Here is a 13,282-nt window from a genome sequence, read left to right on the forward strand (position 1 = left end):
CATTTCTGTTCAATAACTAAATCTGTTTCACAGTTATCTTGGGATTTGTTTTTTAACAGTACAGCATCTGACTTTTTGATCTGTCTGTTGCTTGGGGTGTTTTTAAGTTATAGCAGCTAGGACAGCGTGACTTACACCTTTTTCCTCACGTGGCCCACTGGAGGCATTCAGTGGCATTGAAAGATGTTCTCCTTGAGTTATTCTTCATTGCAGATGCCTACTCAGCAGTTTGGATTTTGGATTGAACTGCTAGACATTCTCTTTGCAATAGTTTTTACCTTTTAACATCAATGAGGTGGTGCTGGACTAGGTATCCATATTCTGAAGTTTGCTCTGCCAGGCTGTAAAGATGGATGGCAATTTTGGTAATATGGCAGCTTACATTACACCCTATGACAATATTTTCAGATTCTGCAGATATATGCTTTGTCTACTTCCTAGGGAGCAGGGGATGTCCCCTAGCAGATTGTTGATGTTTTTTTTCTGATGTAACTTTTTTTCAGTGGCAGCAATATCCTTGTAATGCATGTGAGAAAGCCCTTTTATCCTTCTTCACTTAATTACAACAGATAGTGCTCTTACAGATGAGGAATTCAGTATAAGTAGAGCACAGAAATGTTTGTCCCTCAAGGAGCCAGGCATACATATGAGATAGAGAGAGATCAGCATAATTTAAAATGCTTGTTTGATTTTCCGGTACAACATACTGCAGCATCATGCATAGGTAATGTTAATAATTCTGCAGATTCTGTGTCTATAGAAGAGCCGAGAGAACATGGTCTGTACTCAGTTGCTTGCTCTTAAGAGCCTTCTGTGTGTGTGCACAAAATCACTCACAGTTTATCCTTAGGCACACTGAACACGTCTAGATGCTTCAAGCTGTTGGAACAAGAATAGGAAATATCCCAAGGACTGAAATCTGACACAGGGTCATAAAACCATGTGTTGAGATGTAACAGGGTGTGCTGGCATCTCTTCACCAGAGAGGTTTTGATCTAGACTTTCCGAAGAATGAGTTTGAAATACTGTTATACAAAGCATTGATTTTTGCTTACTTCCAAATCCACTGTGTCCTCAAGTCCTTCAGCAGATAAGATCCTGCTGTCCTGGCTTTGAAGAGACAGTCACAGATTTGTGACCAACTGTATTTTCAGTTAAGACTTTGAAGACTGTGCCTTTTGTGGCACATGTTCATATGTAGATTGTGAGTACATTTACTATTCCAACTGTGCTGGTCTCAGGTTTGCTGTTTGGGTGTTGCGGTTATTTGGGTGGGCTTGCTCATTCTTCACAAGAATGCAAGGGGAATTGACACATTTGTATGCCTGCTGAATGGATTGGTTAACTGCATGCATGTCTCCAGTGTTGGTTTCTTCACAGTTACAGGTTTCACCTGTGGTTAAAATCCCCTTTTATCCAACTTTTTATGTCAAGTGGACATCAGTTGTCATTAGAAAAAGATAAAATCTAAGTCCTTTTTAGCTGCAGTTTTTGTTGATGTGACATGTATTTCCCCCCCACCCCGTCTGATCTTGGATCGATCCTTTTATATTTGTTAACTTTGGGGATGCCTTTTGTTGTACCTTGGCCTGTCTGATTCCAGGTTTTCTCTTGCTTACCTAACATCCTGCTTTCTCCAGTGGAGAGCCCTTTTCTTAGAGATTTGGAAGAGGAGCATAAAATTAACTGTGGCACAATATAGTACAGATTTTCAGGTGTTTTCAAGTCATGCCATGCTGATTAAGGCATTGGTATGATATCCTGAGGGTCATGGAATCATAGAATGGTTTGTGTAGGAACAGACCTTAAAGATCATTCAGCTCCAACCCTCCTGCCATGGGCAGGGATACCTTTCACTAGACTCCCTTCAGGTACTGGAAGGCAGCATTTAGGTTACCCTGAAGCCTTCTCTTTTTCAGGCTGAACAATCCCAATTCTGTCAGTCTTTCCTCATAGGAGAGGTGTTTTGCTATAGTTTGTTTAGAAAATTAAATGATTAATCTTGGGCTTTAGATTTTATAGACTTATATTACTAAATTTTTATGCTTTCAAAAATCTGAGCTAGTAAATGGAGGTAATAGTTTAGTGTCCCACCAGAAATGTTAACCACGGTATCAATCGCATGGTTATATTTAGAAATAAGTGGAAAAAATTCTAAGCAGAATTGTATCTTATTTATTTCACAGTGCTATTTTGAAGGTGCATGAAGATTCTGAACAGCTTTCATGCTGAGTCAGGCCTTTTGACTTTCTTCATGTTCATATAGCTAGTATAAATACAGAAACACTTTTTCACAGTTCTTAAATTTTCATTTAAATATACTTCCTTGTGACGCTGATGTGAAATGCTACAATATGGTCATACTGTGTTAGACAGCAAAGGTGCAACCTCGATGTTTCTGAAAATTGTTTGTTGCAGAGATGTTTGTAAATAGTGGGTAACACTCACTGGCAACTGTAAGTCAAATATATTTAGCAAGTTTTTTGTTTCTTAAAGGGATTTACTGTGACCTGACTTCTAGGACGGTAAAAACCTGCTTGTGTATCTAATGTTCTCTGTGCCATTCTGTTATGCAAGACCTTGAAGTCATAAGCAAATAGGAAATCTTTAGATTGCTAACCTTTTGTTAGTGGCTTTTCTCTTGAAGTCTTCTACAGTAGTATTTAACTTCTTACTGTCCCTGGCAGAAGCAACCACAATGAAATTGATTATTTATCTGGTTTAAGTGTACCTTATCAAAAAAGATTATAGTTTTAACTGTTCTTTTTGAAATCATTAATACTGTGAAATGGAAGCATTTGGAGCGCTCCTTTGACAGTTATTTTCTTGATGTTTGCTTGAAAATATTTTATTAATATGCTGTTTACTAACTGCCATCACCTGGTGTTGAATTGTATCTAGAGCTCAGGGCTCTACTGTGGCTTTTTAAAAATTCTTATGTTAGGTCAAATGTGATTGTAGGTAAAAAAATGCTGTGAACTGTGGATTCCCATCTGAGAATTCTTCAGCTGTGTTTGGATATGCTGTGTGAAGACTTACTGTTATTTTGAAGGTAGATAGTCCCAGATGTGCAGTTGGGATATACTAACATAAAAAAATAGAGTGACAGTATATAAGAATAAACAATGGTAAACCAAAATGGAATATTGTCATTTGAACTGATTTCTAATGACACTTGTACTATTACAGGTGTCTGTCTCCTTTTAATTGCACTAATTACATGTGTGTAATTGGTGACAGCACATATAGTAGGTAGAGAAAAGTTATTTAGAAGGCAGACTCAGTACTTGAGGGTACATTTTGAGCTTCAACAATTTTGTCTCTCATCTGTCTTTTATCTTGTACTTTCTCAGTTTTAGACTATTTCCTGATGGAAATGTATGAAATGTTGTGACAAGTTTGTCCTTCTTTATCCAGTAGGCTCTCTAATGAGTTCACTGATGGAGAGCACTGATGTCAAACTGTGTCTCTGTAAAACTAAATGTACAGTGAAAGCTGCTACAAATTTTGCTTGTGTATCAGGCTTAAGATTACATGTGGGTTTTTTTTAATGTTGTCTCAATGTCTTTTCTTTCATGTTTCCCAGAGTTCATCCATGTACTTCCTTTTCTTTTCCTAGTGTCCTGTTACTGTGATCAGGACTTAGCAGAAACCCCATTTTCATAATTCTGTGTCTCTTGGTGTTTGAGTACTGCCTTGTTTTCTTGGCTTGGTGTCTGCCAGCATCTCTTGACTGATGGGAAAGGGTGATCAATGGTCAAATGAAGCAGCTGTTACAAAGGGAAACAGAAATGAAGCTCGGTGCAATTTATATAAAGGTCTTTGCTGTTTGAAAACTGGGTTATATGTATAGTGTAGATTAAACTTATCCACATTATACGCATATAGACTGAGGTATATACAAAAATATGTAATTATACCAGATTATACTGATCACATTGGGTGGCTTGTACCACAGTCATTGGGTATTGTAGGGAAACCCAATTTACTACCAATGTATTCTTGCTTTGGGTATGAATGAAGCACTTTTTGTGGAGCCTTTAACCCACAGTAAATTCGTTGCAGTGTCTGTCTGCTCTCCTTCATACATTATAAACTGAAAGAGAAAAAAAGATTAAATTCAACTTGATTAAAAATCAACATGTAACTTTTTTACTTTTTATCTCTAAGTAGGAAGGACATGTCTAATTTGCTAAATATTTTCTTTATAAATTAAGATGAGAGGAGTAAGAAAGTTATACCAGATTGGCTAATGGATAGTAAAAGTGGGAGATAGGAAAATAACAACCACTTCAGGAGGAACATTGAAGTGTACTTTTGAAGGAATAGGCTCTTAATATCACACTGCTTTAGTCTGTTTGTGGTGAAGCCTGCTCAAGGAAAAGATGTCAAAAAATTTTCAAATACCAGCAACTTAAAAGACCTGAAATCTCTCTGAAATGAAATGTACTCTAGTATTAGTACATGTTTTTTTCCCTAACATTTAGGTTCTGTAAAACTGGGTGTGTAGTATCAAGGAATATATTCTAAGGGCATTTTCTGTTGCACTGAATGATATAAATTATATAGGTTTTCTGTATAATATTAATACTGATGGAATTATATTTAATACAGATTTTCATCTTCCTTCATTATCAGGCGCCTAACAGATATTGCAGAAAGGTCTTTCAGATTATTTTTATTGAAAATCCCTGACCACTTCTTTGATCTTAATTCCAAGGATCTTTAAATTTGATAGTCTTCTTACTTTGTTTGAAGATTGGTTTGAAGATCTACCTTTGATTAACCCATCTGATAAACATGAACATTTTCCATGTCTGATAAACATGAAGCTGCCCTGCTCTCAAGGGAAGCAGTGTTGTGTGTTCCTTTTTTTCTCAGCTTCCTGGTTGCTGAATGCTGCTTGCATCTGTTCTTAGCCTTCCCACGGAGGAGCAGTGGCAGCAGTACAGAATTGATGCTATCTTTGAAATCTGCACAGCTGCTGGTGTGGCTCTGAGTCACAGCAGTGAGGTTGACCACAATCTTGTTAATGCTCTGCTACTTGACCAGTCAGTTAATAAAACCAGAATCACTCAAGCTGATCGATGACAGACTTTGAAATAAAGTGCTATGATTTTTATTTGGTTCTTGTTTGAAAAGCTTTAAAGGAAAAATGAAATTACGTATGAATTCCTAGTACAATTTCCATAGCAAAATCAAACCATGTGCTCACTGTGGGTAGGTTTGAAGAACTTACCCTTTTCTTTCTTCATTTTTTTCTACCTTCTGAAAAGGGTGAGGCATCTAAGGCACAATAGAAAATGTGGTTTCTTTCTTTTAATTTGTTAGTGAATTGTTTCAATTCATACGTAGAGGATTTTTAATAATTCTGTTGGTATTTCTCTTGTGTGTTCACATCTCTTTCAATATAAATTTTCTCTGACTGTAAAAGACTTGGGTAATGGTAATTGTAGTGGTAGCTGGTATTTGCAGTGTAAGGTGTGTACTTTTTTAATTTTTAAAAAACTTCACCTGTTTTATGTCTGAACTTTGATAGTGTGAATTAAATTCCACAATTTAAAATTATTCTGCCAAATTAATAGCAAGATTCTCTAGCTTTTTTATATAAATATGAACTAGAAACAAATAAGACCTTTTTTTTTAGTGGCTTACAGCCGTGTTCCTTTGTGTTGTATTTTCAAAATCACAGTTGTTTTTCAGTGAAATATATGGTACTGTCTTCTGTTAAACTTGCTGCTTTTTTTTTTCCTGTGACTGTCAAACATTGTCTTTTAGTAGGATGGACTTTCTCTTTTGAACTAATTACTGCAACTGGTAACAAATAAACATGAGGCTGTACTGAATGAACAATTTCATCCCTCAAATTCAAAGACTTTTTTTAAAAAAAAAAGTTGTTTCTTGACCTGATTTTAAATGAATGGGTTTTGCCAGCATTTCAGCTTGTCGACTGTTATTTCTTCTATATGTTGACTGTATTCTCACTTGACAACATTCTTAATTGGGTTTTCCTGATAGCTTTTTTTCCAGTATTTTCATTCATTAGTCACTGTCTACAGAGTGTTCTTTCTGTGTGATTTCCTTTCCTTTAAATTTTCTCATTCTTTTGGTTGAATTTCTAAAGATAGTTACTACTTTCTCCTCTTTTTTTAAATGTACTTTTCCAGACTTTATCTGCACTTAATTTTAGTTTCCTTAAGCTGGTTTGATTTCAAATCCCTTTTGACTGCATCATCACTAATAAAGTGGACCATTGTCTGTTAGTGAGGACAGCTGGCACAGATTGAGATTTGTCCTTTCTGTTAATCTTTCGGCCTTAAAACAGGTAGCTGTGTGCGCAGTGCTGTTGGAAGTTTTCCCAGCCATGTGATAACCCTCAGATTGCTCCCAGAGGTTGGGAGAGTGCAGTTGGCCTTCATCAAAAGTATTTCAGGACTTGTTCTGACATGATGATTTGCATTTCAGTGTCTGGGAAAGTTTTGGTCATTAATATATTGATGCAACCTTTCAGGTTAACTTTTGTAAATGCAATAGTTAAGCCAGTTACTAACTAGAGATTAACTCAGTTTTATCTGTGATCTGCTTCCTAAAAGGCCTACTCTGTGAATCATTAATATTAAATCTGATGCTTTGAATGATTCTGCTAGCTGTCTAGAAAAAAAAGCCAAACTATACCCAACAACCAAAAAAAAAAAAAAAGAAATAAACAATCTCAACAGTCCATCCAACTCCCTCATCCACTTAAATTTTCTGGTTTTGTCATTTATAGGAGGCCTACATTTTCCTGTTCATTGTAATTTCCCCATTCTGATGTTATGCAGAATGTTTGGCTTCTTTTGCATTCTGTATTTCAGAGCAGACTAATCTGAAGATATTCAAGAGAAGACTTCCTGCCCCACCCTATATATCTGTCCTCCCTGAGCCAAGTGTGCCTTCTAAAAGGGTGGAGTATCTCACGAGATGTCTTGCGTCACTTGAGTTATATTTTTGTTTATTTTCCGAGATTTTCAGCTACCCTTTTTTTATTCCCATAGTTCTTGTGTTAGCTTGCTAGAGGCAGAAGTTTACAAAGAAGCTCTGGAGATATTCTACTGTTTGCCACCTTCTCCTCCTTGTGACCCTTTAGCTACCCACGCTTGCCACTCATTCCTTTGTTGCTGTGATCTAGGTTGCCATTTGTAAGACTTGTTGTTTTATTAAAGAGGACAGTCTTTGCCTTTAATTTGCTCACTGGTGATTTGAATGACAGCAGAGTTTTAGCCTGCCAGGCTGGGAAGCACAGATGGCACTTCACATGGCTGAGAAAAAGTGGAACTCTGGGGAAAAGAAGCATATGTTTTCCTGGATTTGAGAGAACTAAAAGAGGTCCAGTGCTTGATATGTTTTTCCAAATTTTCCCCAAATTTGCATCACATGTGCAATAGTGTAATGCATAAGCAATGCTACTCTAGCATGCAGGAAATTCTGTAAAGTGATAAATGTAGGCCTGCAAACACTGAGCAACAGTGATGTGTCTTCCAGGTGTAATGGGATGTGTCAGCTAGGGCCATGTAAACAAAAAGGAGAAATTAGTCAAGTGGTTGGGCCATTGTGTCTTGAAGGAGAGGAAGAGGAAAGAACTTGAGAACTGTGCAATAATAGGTTTATTACCTTCTGAGTCCCCTGTCTCCTGGCAAGTGGATAGGTTAAAAGTGTGTTTATATTTGAGATGTTATTTTGTAACTTAATTCTTCATTTGGCCCTTTAACATGTCCATGAAAGAAGTCAGGGGATTGTGCACTGTTTTGTGTTCTGCATCAGTTTTGTAGAGTGCTCTGAGTTTGTTCCTTGAGAAACCATTATGTGTCAAAATTTCAATAGTATGAAGAACCTTTGTACCTTAAAGCAGCTATTTTATATTTTCTTCTCTAAAGGATAAGCACTTAATGATACTACGTTTTGTTCTCAATTGTTATTTATGCTGTTAAAAATGTTGTACTATTAGAACAAGGTCAAAGTGGCAAAGTACTGTGTTACAAAAAAAAAACCAAGTGTGAGCACATCATTGTATTTTATGCTCATTTTGATGAATATTGAGGAATAATGCTCCCAGATCTAGCTTGATTGAAAGTGGAATTTCATTGACCAACTTCTATGTCCTTCTCAAACCATTGGAAATCAAAGCTTATTTGAAGGGGAACCTCCTATACCAAATTGAGCTGCAGAAAGAATTCTGTGCACTTCCCTGCAAAACAGATGATTCCTGGGAGCTGCTTCTCTGGCAGTAGAAGTTTGATGATTTGACTTTGTACCTTGCATATGCCAGCTTTTTTCGCTCTTAGCAAGGAATCTGAAGGAAAAAAAAGCAACAAAACCAAACTCCAAACCATTATGTAATGTATATAGAAGACCCCATATGATTCTTTTAAATATAATACATTATATATAATACATTAATATAATACATTAAAAACAATAGCTTTCCTTCTGTCTCCATGGGATGTTTTTCTTTCCCTATTTGTTTAAGGAAATTTGCTTAGTGCCAGCAATTAGCAGTGCTGCCAGGCAGATGGATTGATAGGTATAGGAGAAATGAAATTCAGTTTTTCAGTTTTCACTTCTTCATTAGAAACATACATTATCTCTTAAAACTGGAAAAATCATGTTCTGAGCCTCACTTGGGCTTATAGAAGGAATAAATTTCCATTTCTTCTTCTTTACCAATTTGCTGATTTTGCTTGTTTGTTGGAAGTGGTTTTGTTGTGTTTAAATGTTTTAAATTGTTTAAAATAGATTCTTTTCATGCAATGTGCTCCCTACCATAGGTTCAGTCACTTCTCTTGAAACTGTAGAGCTGGCAGTGGAAAATATGGGTGACTTTAGTAAAAGCTGGTCTGTGTGCTTCAGAAATTGCTTGTACTAGAGAAGGTGGGATTATCTTGCTTAGGAGTAGATTTATGTGTTTGGAGTAATAGAAAATGTTGAACAAATAAAAAATAGGTTGGAACTTCACTTACTTGCGCACTGGTGAGAGCTCTTGGTGGACCCAGGCTGGTCACCAGAGGCAGATTGCTGTTGCATGACCCAGCTCCTGATCTGCTTCTTTCTCAGATGATGTGGCTTGGTGAGAGTAACACGGTTCTAAACCACACCAGTTGCTTTCTAGCTTTAAAAAGAAGATTGTTAGGACCAGCCAATAAAGCATTTGTTGATTTACATTTAGATCGGCATTAGCTCTGATCACAGTCACACTCAGAAAAGAGCAAGTCATGTGCATAAGAGCTAGTTAGGCTGAACTTGCCTTCTTCAAGGAGAAAGAAAGCATTTGGCAAGGAGGACTGGGAAGAAATAACAATAGTCTTTATTGGGTGTGAGGGCATATGTGGGAGAGAAACATCTGAAAATAAATATATCTGAGGCATAAATTTACAAGCAAATCTTGTTTGAAAATCAGAGGATGAGGTCTAGTCCCAGAAATGGGGAGAAAGAAACTCAGTGGCTCAATATGATCTTTTAGATATTTATCTAAGAATACTGTGTAAGATGATGAGGTTGATCCTGTTCTCGGAGGGTAGAGCAGATAAGGAAGTATATGACATAAAGTTTTCAGTTTTTAGTTCAAATTCTGTTCCTCAGATCTTCCACTGGTATCCTGTCCATATCCAAAGGGAATTTTTATTGTTTTTATTTTTTCTATTCTTAGTGCATAGTTTATCTTCTTCTGAAGCAGGACAATTTGCATTCTCTAAAGGTGGCATTTTGAGTGATGTGTCTGATTTGTCCTGTGGTATTGGGAAAGTAGTCCTGGCCTGGCATATGGGTCTAGTGTCTGTGTTCAGAATTAAATATCAGTTTGCCCCAGTCAAATGGAGAAAGGATTGGAAAAGTGTTTCTTTTTTTTCTTTTTCCTTGCTGCAACTTCTGTATTCCTAAGGTGATATAGGTATTTTCATGTTACACTTCTGTAGTTACAGTCACTAAAGCGTGGCATCCTTGAACTCTATTACCTTGCTCTTGTGCTTTCAAATTTTGTGTCTTTTTGAAATACAACTTTAATTACATGAAAAGTGTTGATGAAATGTCTTGGACTTGGTTTTGGTTGCAATGCAGGAGACTGGATTGAACACTGCAGATGTTATTGAATCCTTGATAAGGATGTATATAATTTTTTATAAATAGATGAATTTTAAAAAAAGAGAAAAAAAGTAATGACTAGTCTTATTAAACCCAGTAATTCAAAGTCAGAAATGGGCATATAACTAAAATTTTCTATCTATAAGTTCACTTCATGTCCTTTATATCCAAAAAGATCTGTATAAGAGAGCAAATTTATCTGGAAGGAACAACTGTCTAATTAGAGATGTTTGTAAATACTCTTGAGGTGATTGAAACAGAAATGCGAAGATTTTTTAAAATACTTTAAATTTTTACATTATGAATAGAATTCAAATCTCAGGGATTTATTAGCAATACTGGGCTGTAAAATTGTAAACTTTTTGGAAGTTTTGAATGTTTCAGAGTAGACAGGCTGTTTTAAGATAATCACAATTTATGTAAAGTGGCTGCATTCTTTTTATGGAATTGTGGGGAAAAAAACCCAAAGAGCTTTATTTCTGTCCTGTTAGTAATGTAGGGCATGGGGATTTGCCCAGTCTGGTAGGACTGGAAGGCCTTTTGGTACTGCTTGTAATTCTGCTGCTTACAAATAAATCAACTTGTAAATGTAATAATAGTTCTTTTTGTTATATGAAATGTAAATGTTTCCACTTCATGTTTACCATGAGCCAATCTGTCTAAATCTGTTTTTCCATATGTATGGCTCACATAATGTACTACCTTCTACTTGTTAATGAAGTTGGAAATATGAACCTGTAAGAAAATACATCATAATGCTTCATACAAAAGTAAGAATAAGCATCGTTCTAGACCATGTTCTACTGTGTTCCATGTAGGGCTGCCTCTTGCAGCATGCGGACTCTGAATTTTGTTCTGCTTGGCTTCTTAAGTCACCTTCAGCTGAAAGTTTCACCTCTCAATTTTTGTGAAGCAGACAGTGTAGCTGATTTGATGAGTGCTACAATAAAAGAATGAGTTTATTTTTTCTGATTTTGCTTTTTATACATGGAACAGCTGGGTTGTATTTTTTGGTTTCTGAGATACTTTATCACATCAAAAGCTATAACCTTTTCATTGAGTGCCTTAGCCAGGTATACCCAGACTATCAAGCTCAAATAGAAGTGAAAATAGGCTATCTCTGTTTCCCTCAGGCTTTCCATTTTTGGAAGTTCATGGGCTCTGACTTTGTAGATGCTGATTACTTTAAATAATTTATTACATGAACAGGAAAACACAGAATTCAGATTTGTTTTTTATCACTGTTGCTGCTTTTGAGAGCTTTAGAGTTGCCAGTTCACCTTTAACAGTACAGCTGCTGAAGCTTCTCTTTGAAATAGAAAATCACTTAATTTTCATTCAAAAATAAGAGTAATTTGCCAGAATTCTAATTGCAGTAAAAGTCAGTTATCTGAAGCATTTTTAATTTTTTTGTCTTTGTTCCTGTTCCTGGTACTATTGTTGCTTTAATTGGTTTCCTGTTTATTTTTTTTTTCTTTCTTTCATTCCTTTCCTTGAAGTCAGGTTCACAAATAAGCTTTTTCAACAACCAGTTTCTTGCTGTTTCAGAGTCTGATAGTGCAGCTTTTGATTGCTTTTCTGTTAAATGGCCAGGAGTCAATGTTTAGCTCAGTAGTGTGCTGCCATCCTGAATTAGTGAGACAACTATTAGGAAATGATGTGCTAACTCCATGCCTTGATAACCCCAAAGTAAGATTTTGTTTAAAATAGTTTTTTCTTCACTGAAAGAGTTGTCAAGCACTGGAACAGGCTGCCCAGGGAAGTCGTTGAGCCTCCATCCCTGGGTGAGTTTAAAAGATATGTAGATGTGGCTCTTAAGGACATGGTGTAGTGGTAGATTTATGGCTGGACTTGATGATATTCAAGGTCTTTTCTAACCTAAATGATTCTGTGATAAAAACTAATGAACTTTTCCTCTTCTACTTTCAGAGTCTTGCCTATGCTTCAAAATGAAAGTGAGGAAGAAGAATCCCTGAAAGTATTAATTTGAACAATAATTATTGCTTGTAAGTAAGTACTTCTCATTCTTTGTGATGTTGCCTTCACAATTGAAAACTGCTCTGTCGATAAGTGTTTGTCACCTGAGAAGAGGAAACTGCAAAAGAGTGATCAGGTTCTTCACTTTTCAGTGATCACTGACAGAATGGGTCAATCAGATACATGTTTCACCTTTTGTTTCTCCGTACACGTATATCTCTCCCTTCTCCTCTTTGCCTCTCATCTCTAAAAAGATAAATTCTTTGGTAGGTTCATTATGTACCCTCTGTCTTACGTACTAAATCCTGTATTTCTCTGGCAGTATTTCAGGGCGCTTTCCATCTGTATTGCAGATATTACATGTGTTTCTCAGAGGTAAGCTGGTCTTCTACAGAGGCTGGGCACAAGCCCTACTCCATGAAGTTTTGCAAGAGTTATAAGCAACTAAGCTGTTGTGGGTAGAAAATATTGTGTGCTCTGGGATATCCCAGATCCAGTGCTTCAGATTCTTATGGTTTTGAAGGTCTGGGCAAGTACCACAATAGTCATGTTTGAGGACACATTATTTTTATTGAAATATAAGTTAGCAGAAAGGTAACTCTTCATTTTAAGAAGAATGTTTAAAGAATGAATTGACCTACATTGAAACATGAATCCAGGTGTGAACTTGGAAACCAAGAATATTATGACATAATTCTTTCTTTGATGTAATTGTAGAAAAGACTGTTATGATCAGTATTCTTAACTATGATAAGAAAGTTGTGAAAATTTCTTGAATTTCTGTAATTGAACAAATCAGACTAAGAGTTCCAGCAAATTTGTTGCAGATTTGATGCTTTTACAGTTCACCCAACTTCATTAGTGCTTGGCAAGCTGGTGACATCTAAAGTGCTCTCAATTATTTTGATTTATTTTGTGCACTTATAACTTTAGAAGTATTGTGGTATTGTAGGAGTTTAAAAAAAAAAAAGGAAAAAAGTGGGATTTCAAATAATATTCTAGGGACCTTCTGACCAGGCCAGGACAAAGAATATGGTGATAACTTTCCAAGTGTCCAGGTAGTGTCCAGGGTTGGCTGTTGTGACTGCTTCCTGTTGGTGAGAGGACTTGTTTCCATTTCCTGAACCCAGCTTTCTTCTCTGTGTGACTCCTACTGAAACGAGTTACCTGATTTATCTCACAAATCCAGAGG

At 36.3% G+C, this 13,282-nt stretch overlaps 1 protein-coding gene across 3 annotated transcripts in view; it reads left to right on the forward strand.

Annotated features, from left to right (window-relative positions):
• Positions 1 to 13,282, forward strand: part of FUT8 (fucosyltransferase 8) — a 97,837-nt gene that overhangs the window by 9,529 nt on the left and 75,026 nt on the right. For 2 of the 3 annotated variants that reach the window (XM_064714475.1, XM_064714478.1), the window contains exon 2: positions 12,043 to 12,119. The gene's annotated coding sequence lies outside the window, so the exon portion shown is untranslated. Of the gene's footprint in view, positions 1 to 12,042; positions 12,124 to 13,282 lie in introns of all 3 variants that reach the window. The other variant, XM_064714476.1, reaches the window with a different exon arrangement.

The sequence above is a fragment of the Zonotrichia leucophrys genome, chromosome 5, assembly GCF_028769735.1.
Source record: "Zonotrichia leucophrys gambelii isolate GWCS_2022_RI chromosome 5, RI_Zleu_2.0, whole genome shotgun sequence".
Lineage (NCBI taxonomy): Eukaryota > Metazoa > Chordata > Aves > Passeriformes > Passerellidae > Zonotrichia > Zonotrichia leucophrys.